Source organism: Panulirus ornatus, chromosome 11, assembly GCF_036320965.1.
Source record: "Panulirus ornatus isolate Po-2019 chromosome 11, ASM3632096v1, whole genome shotgun sequence".
Taxonomy (NCBI): Eukaryota; Metazoa; Arthropoda; class Malacostraca; order Decapoda; family Palinuridae; genus Panulirus; species Panulirus ornatus.
The window spans coordinates 25,505,749-25,514,214 of NC_092234.1; the positions used below are offsets into that span (position 1 = coordinate 25,505,749).

The 8,466-nt window shown below is 38.8% G+C and overlaps 1 non-coding gene across 1 annotated transcript; it reads right to left on the reverse strand.

The window, feature by feature from the left end:
* Nucleotides 1-248: 248 nt before the first annotated feature.
* TRNAG-UCC (transfer RNA glycine (anticodon UCC)) lies at nucleotides 249-320 on the reverse strand. Its single transcript has one exon. It is a non-coding gene; the product is annotated as a tRNA-Gly (tRNA).
* Between the last annotated feature and the right edge of the window lie 8,146 nt (nucleotides 321-8,466).

Sequence of the window (8,466 nt, forward strand, 5' to 3'; positions counted from 1 at the left end):
CATGTCCATTTTCGCCTGATAACAAGGAGTAGGCCACAATAAAGTATTAATACTTTTGAATGACTTTGATCCACAGTGGAAAGTGTTAGTTGCCTGAGCCCATGAAATGGAGGTGTGGTTCACACAGTTGGGCAACGACCAGCTGAAGGTATATATGTTACCGGAGGGTAACTTCGTGTTCTATCAAATCTGTATATGTGATAGAGCTGTTAGTCACAGAATTCTATGAATGACTTTTTAAAGAATATTGCGATGGTCGGGAATCGAACCCGGGTCAACTGCTTGGAAGGCAGCTTTGCTCACCACTATACCACCATCGCTTAATAGCAATTGCGACAGTTGCTTTACGATGGTCTGCCTAGTGGTCATTGCACCTTGCTGGGCCACGCGGACACCTGAAACTTTCTGCATCCTTAACAGACAATCCCAGTGGTCCTAACTTCACACATGGTGTACCACCCATGTTGTATGAAATCCTGAACCTGTCAGTGACCCTGTAAGATAAGCCGGGTGTCCCTGAGCAATAGAGTGTACCCACAAAGTTCATACAGATCCTTGAATCTTTCTGCGTCTTACCGACAACGCCAGCGGTCCTGACTTCTCAGTGGGTGTAGCCATCAAGGACAATTGGATCCTTCAACATGTCTGTGTTCTCCAGGGACCATCCCTGCAGCCCTGACTCTACAGTCGGTGTTTACTGGTTTCTCCTCTATTATGAGAGAACGGTCCTGTGAGAAAGTTTTCATAGCCAACTAGAAATAATAAATGTAATGAACATCGCTTCTTATACATATTTTTTTCATTCTGTGTGATTTGATTGTTTCCGTCTCTGTGCATTTACCTATATCATCATACTGGGAGGGAGATATACATCCATGAACTCTCTCATATCTTGAACAATTTTGTGACCATGTCTTGAATGTGTTTTCATGCTTATCTAAATAGCGTTATATATGGCTGATTATATGTCAAATATCTGTGACTCTATGCTTCTATTATTTGTGTGATTATACCGAATATCTTATCTATGATTTTTTGCTTGATACAAAACAATGTTTCTGCATAATCCTTACATAGCTTACATAATTTCTGGCAACAAAGTTAATATCAGACAGACCTCATAATATATAAGAGCAGAATATCTGGCTGACGCATGGCTTTTTTTATTTCCAGAGAACTGAAGATGTAATGGAGAAGATGCAAAGTGGAGCAAAGAGAATGACTGGTATCGTACAATTTCATACTGTTTCTGACACACACACACACACACACACACACACACACACACACACACACACCACACACACACACACACACGCACACACACCTACACACACACACACACACAAACACACACACACACACACACACACACACAGAAACACAATCTCTCTCTCTCTCTCTCTCTCTCTCTCTCTCTCTCTCTCTCTCTCTCTCTCTCTCTCTCTCTCTCTCTCTCTCTCTCTCTCTCTCTCTCTCCCTACCCACCTAACTATCTATCTATCTATCTTCTATAGATATATCTATATATTTATCTATCTGAAAGTAGATTATGGTGTTTTTGATTGGTTAGTCAGATTTTTTTTTTTTGTATATAAGGCTCATGGTCACCTTGAAAATTGGAAGACTAGCTTTAGAACGCCATTGAGCAAAAGAAAGGTAGTCAAGAAAAATTTTCAAATTGTAGACGAAAAAGTTTGTTGAGTGTACTTGATCAGTTCTATAGGAAAATGGTGATTAAAAGGGTGGTGGCACGCACAGAGCGTCACACTGGGGAGGAACGATGAGGTTGAAGGAGTGGGAGATGATGTGTTGTTCAAGTGTTTACACCGAAGAATATGAGTGAGAAACACAGATAGAAGGGTCTGTATGGGGTAGTTATGGATCTGGGGGAAGCGTATGGTACGGGTGATAGATATGCTTTGTGGAATGTGTTCCTAATATATTGTGAGGAAGATTCCTACCAAAAGCAATGTGTGGGAGTAGAAAACGAGGAGAGTGAGTTGTTCCGTGTAAAGTTTGTGTGCCACAGGGGTGTTTGATGTTACCATGGCTGTTTATGCATTTGTGGACACAGCAGTGAGGGAGATGAGCGAAAGAGTTTTGGACAGAGGAGAGTCTGCAAGAGAGACGTGAGGTAATATAGGCAGTATGTAAGAGAGAAGTAAAGGCGTATGCTGGTATGGTATGGACATATGGAATGGATGAGTGGGGACAGGATGACAAAGAGGGATTTGTTTGGAGGAGACAGATTACCTTTAGGGATCCTTGTGGCAGATCAGACAGGCAGCTCAGCGTAATGCAAGAAAAACAAATGCCATCAAGCGATAGTGGTATAGTGGTGAGCATAGCTGCCTTCCAGGCAGTTGACACGGGTTCGATTCCCGGCCATCGCATTAATACTTTAGAGGTTGTTTGATATGAAATTGTGATATGAAGGTCTATATTGTTAAGTCAGGAAAGGGCAAGTAACATATTCAATAAGAGATTCATTGCGGCGTTGCAAATTTGTTGGAATGCTTGAACACCAGAAGTCCAGACTAACTGTGATGTAGTCACACTAGGTTCCTCCCTGTTGTTCTCTCTCACTGAGAGAGAGAGAGAGAGAGAGAGAGAGAGAGAGAGACAGAGTTCTTTGTTAACACGACACGATAGTTAAAAAGAAACTTAGTGTGCATTGTAAGTTGTTAATTGTTATACATCAAATGGAGTGATTTTATTTTATGGAATGGACGACAAAAGGTCGCATGCGTGTAAGGCGGAGGGAAGATACATCTGCCTGGGCCAGATTATTTCATATTTTACAGCCACTGAAGTGCTGGCTCAATGAGCATTCTCACTTTCGCCTCTGGATATCTGCTACCTAGACTAATGAACTCTGCATATCATCCGCACATAGTGGTACACTTTTCCTGATGGCTTCAGTTCCCGGCTCAGCCTAACGAGTCGCATATAAACGGTGAAACTGAAATGATTGAAGATTTCTGTTACAGGATGATTTAGATTCTGATAAAAAAATTCTCTCCCTTTATGCCCAAAATTGAATTTTCTATGATATAAATGGAAATCCGTATGTATGAAAAAAAAGAAAAAATAAAGGATCATAGATAACTTTTGCTTCAAAGGGAATAACGAAATACCTATAAATATCTGAAGAATATCTTGATAAACATTGGCATATATCCAGGCTATGAAAGCTGTCCATTAAGGGTGTGAAGTTTCCTGTGGCGACCTTCAGCACCTCCTGAAGACTGAGATCTATGACCTGCCTGCACTTTCCTCCCTCCCATTGGTCATATAGCATTTGCTCAAAAAGCTTGGGAGAATTCAGCATTGTTTCCCCGCCATACTACCTATGAAGTATTCCCTAGTCAATGGAGGCAACATATCCATTACCGACTGATAACAGGGAGTAGGTAACAATAGATCATTGAAACTTTTCAATAACTTTGCACAGTGGAAAGTATTAGCTGCCTGAGCCCATGCATTGTGGGTGTGATCCACGCAGTAGGAAATCGACCAGCTAAAGGCATATGTGATACCGGAAGTTAACAGCGTTTTCTATCAACACTGTATACTTGGTATAACTGTTATAACTTATTTCATTGTACGGAGAGTGAGTCATATATCCATGATTCCCCCCACCCCCTACCATTTCTTGAACACGTGAGCGACCACATATTGAACGTGTTTTTATGTGTATTTCTTTGGGGTTTTATATTACTGTTTATATGTCAAATGTCTGTGTCTCTATGTTTCTATATATTTTGTGTCATTATATTGAATTTCTCACCTATAATTAATTTTAACGAAATGCAATATTTCTATATATCTATTACACATGTATTTATATATTTATTCATTTCTTACATTTATTACACAACATTTATCTATTTACACAGCACAATGTCTTTGTATATGTATGGTAACGGTCACACAATTTGTAAGGAAAAAATGATATGGAATCAGACCTCATCATATATGAGATCAAAATATCTGGCTAACACATTGTTATTTTGATAACCAGACAACTGAAGATGAAAAGAAGTAAAAAAGGGGAACAAAGAGAATGACTGGTATTATACAATTAAAAACTCTATTTCTGGCACACACATACACACACAAACACACACACACACACACACACACACACACACACACACACACACACACACAAACACACCTCACACACACACACACACACACACACACACACACACACACACACACACACACACACACACACAAACACACACTCTCTCTCTCTCTCTCTCTCTCTCTCTCTCTCTCTCTCTCTCTCTCTCTCTCTCTCTCTCTCTCTCTCTCTCTCTCTCTCTCTCTCTCTCTCTCTCTCTCTAGGGAGAATAAAAAAGATGTTCTGGAAGGAGGTAAATAAAGTGCGTAAGACAAGGGAGCAAATGGGAACTTCAGTGAAGGGCGCAAATGGGGAGGTGATAACAAGTAGTGGTGATGTGAGAAGGAGATGGAGTGAGTATTTTGAAGGTTTGTTGAATGTGTTTGATGATAGAGTGGCAGATATAGGGTGTTTTGGTCGAGGTGGTGTGCAAAGTGAGAGGGTTAGGGAAAATGATTTGGTAAACAGAGAAGAGGTAGTAAAAGCTTTGCGGACGATGAAAGCCGGCAAGGCAGCAGGTTTGGATGGTATTGCAGTGGAATTTATTAAAAAAGGGGGTGACTGTATTGTTGACTGGTTGGTAAGGTTATTTAATGTATGTATGACTCATGGTGAGGTGCCTGAGGATTGGCGGAATGCGTGCATAGTGCCATTGTACAAAGGCAAAGGGGATAAGAGTGAGTGCTCAAATTACAGAGGTATAAGTTTGTTGAGTATTCCTGGTAAATTATATGGGAGGGTATTGATTGAGAGGGTGAAGGCATGTACAGAGCATCAGATTGGGGAAGAGCAGTGTGGTTTCAGAAGTGGTAGAGGATGTGTGGATCAGGTGTTTGCTTTGAAGAATGTATGTGAGAAATACTTAGAAAAGCAAATGGATTTGTATGTAGCATTTATGGATCTGGAGAAGGCATATGATAGAGTTGATAGAGATGCTCAGTGAAAGGTATTAAGAATATATGGTGTGGGAGGAAAGTTGTTAGAAGCAGTGAAAAGTTTTTATCGAGGATGTAAGGCATGTGTACGTGTAGGAAGAGAGGAAAGTGATTGGTTCTCAGTGAATGTAGGTTTGCGGCAGGGGTGTGTGATGTCTCCATGGTTGTTTAATTTGTTTATGGATGGGGTTGTTAGGGAGGTAAATGCAAGAGTTTTGGAAAGAGGGGCAAGTATGAAGTCTGTTGGGGATGAGAGAGCTTGGGAAGTGAGTCAGTTGTTGTTCGCTGATGATACAGCGCTGGTGGCTGATTCATGTGAGAAACTGCAGAAGCTGGTGACTGAGTTTGGTAAAGTGTGTGGAAGAAGAAAGTTAAGAGTAAATGTGAATAAGAGCAAGGTTATTAGGTACAGTAGGGTTGAGGGTCAAGTCAATTGGGAGGTGAGTTTGAATGGAGAAAAACTGGAGGAAGTGAAGTGTTTTAGATATCTGGGAGTGGATCTGGCAGCGGATGGAACCATGGAAGCGGAAGTGGATCATAGGGTGGGGGAGGGGGCGAAAATTCTGGGGGCCTTGAAGAATGTGTGGAAGTCGAGAACATTATCTCGGAAAGCAAAAATGGGTATGTTTGAAGGAATAGTGGTTCCAACAATGTTGTATGGTTGCGAGGCGTGGGCTATGGATAGAGTTGTGCGCAGGAGGATGGATGTGCTGGAAATGAGATGTTTGAGGACAATGTGTGGTGTGAGGTGGTTTGATCGAGTGAGTAACGTAAGGGTAAGTGAGATGTGTGGAAATAAAAAGAGCGTGGTTGAGAGAGCAGAAGAGGGTGTTTTGAAGTGGTTTGGGCACATGGAGAGAATGAGTGAGGAAAGATTGACCAAGAGGATATATGTGTCGGAGGTGGAGGGAACGAGGAGAAGAGGGAGACCAAATTGGAGGTGGAAAGATGGAGTGAAAAAGATTTTGTGTGATCGGGGCCTGAACATGCAGGAGGGTGAAAGGAGAGCAAGGAATAGAGTGAATTGGAGCGATGTGGTATACCGGGGTTGACGTGCTGTCAGTGGATTGAATCAAGGCATGTGAAGCGTCTGGGGTAAACCATGGAAAGCTGTGTAGGTATGTATATTTGCGTGTGTGGACGTATGTATATACATGTGTATGGAGGGGGGTTGGGCCATTTCTTTCGTCTGTTTCCTTGCGCTACCTCGCAAACGCGGGAGACAGCGACAAAGTATAATAAAAGAAATAAAAGAAAAAAAAAAAAAAAAAATATATATATATATATATATATATATATATATATATATATATATATTGGAAAGGATCACAATCTTGCGCGTGATCAAGATATTCCTATGAGTCCACGGGGAAAATGCAACACGAATTGTTCCCAAGTGCATTTTCTTGTAATAATCACATCATCAGGAGAGAAACAAGAGAGAAATATAAAAGTCAGTTGATATACATGGAAGAGACGAAGCTAAGACGCCATTTGGTAAACATGTGATTGTCCAAAACATACAACGAGCGTTCATAAACTTATCATTTTACAAATCTTATCAACAATAAAGTTACCTAATTGGTATAGACCATCACTACTATTAAGATTATAATCATTTGTGTATTTGATAATAGAAGATTCAATGATATTTCTCTTGGTAATAGAGTTAGAGTTAATAACTGAGATGGCATTACTCCAGTCAGTACAATGATCATAGTTTTTAACATGATTAAACAAGGTATTTGATTCTTGTCCCGTTCTTATATTATATTCATGTTGCTTAAGTCTAACAGAAAGATCCTTACCAGTCTGACCAACATAAAATTTATCACATTTTCCACAAGGCACTTCATAGATGCAACCAAGAGAATTTTCTGGTGAATTCCTGAGTAAGATATTCTTTATAGTATCACTGTTGCTGAAGGCAACAGTTACATTAAAGGATTTAAGCAACATGGGAAGCAAAGTGAAATTATTATTAAAAGGGAGAACTAAAAGATTCTTGGTGTCAATGGGAGGTTTGGGCTCAACTCTATAAAATGATTTCTTTGCTAACTTAAGGGATTTATCAATGAAAGATCTAGGGTACTTTAAATTAGATCCAATAGAATATATCTTCTCAAACTCATCATCAATAAACTCTGGACTGCAAATACGTAATGTCCTAAGGAACATAGATGGAAATGATAATTTAACTCTGTCATGTTGAGATGAGTAAAAATGGTTATATGAGCATACATTGGTGGGTTTTCTGTATATGCTAAACTTAAACTTGTTTCCTTGTCTATGGATTATGCAATCTAAAAATGGTAACATACCATTATTTTCATTTTCTACAGTAACTTTGATGGAAGGTACTAAATTGTTAAGTAAGGGGAGAAATATTTGTAGATTTTCATTTGTTGGCCAAACACAAAGAACGTCATCTACATGCCTAAAACAAATTGCATCAGAAGGTAAAATATCCTTTAGTAATTTTGTTTCAAAAAATTTCATATAAAGATTACTTAGTACAGGTGAAAGAGGGTTACCCATTGCCATACCAATTTTTTTTAACATAATGATATCCATTAAATTGAAATACACAGTCTTTTATACACAATTTTATCAGTTCAATGAAATTAGACTTTGAAACAGGTAAATGAATATCATCCAAGACATCAAATAAATACTCTAAAAGGTCATCAACTGGAACTTTAGTGTAAAGTGAGGAAACATCAAAGCTAACTAGTTTGAAATCAAAATTAACATTGATATTGTTTAGCTTGTTGACTAAATCTACATTGTTCACGATATTAGAATTTGATACCTTACCCACTAAAGGGCTTAATAAAGAAACTAACCTTTTTGACAATTTATATGAGATGGAGCCTAATCAACCCACTATAGGTCTTGCTGGAAAAGTCTGTTTATGTGTTTTGATAAGTCCATACATATATGGCAATGAAGGGGACAAAGATGACAAACTTTTGATAAGAGAAATGTTACCTTTCAACAACAACTTCATTTCTTTATTGAAGTGAGAATTAACTGCTTCTAGGGGATTTTTACTAAGTTTAGCAATTGTTGTGTTATTTAAAAGATCATTCATTTTAAAAGATAAATAGTTACTTTTGTCTAAAATCACAACAGTGTTAGCCTTATCTGCTTTAGTAATATGTATATCCTTGTCTTATTTTTAAGGTGTTAATAGCTCTTATGAATCTTTTCAGGGCAATCAACTTCCACTGTTTTTGACAAACTGGCATACACTAAACCCTTACAGATATTATATCATCATTACATAAATTACTTTATTTTTCTAGATTACGAAAAGACTTTGTGACATCAACACGGCTGGCTTCTCTGTTAGAGCACACAAAACTTAAACCATAGCCTAATGCACACAAGGAA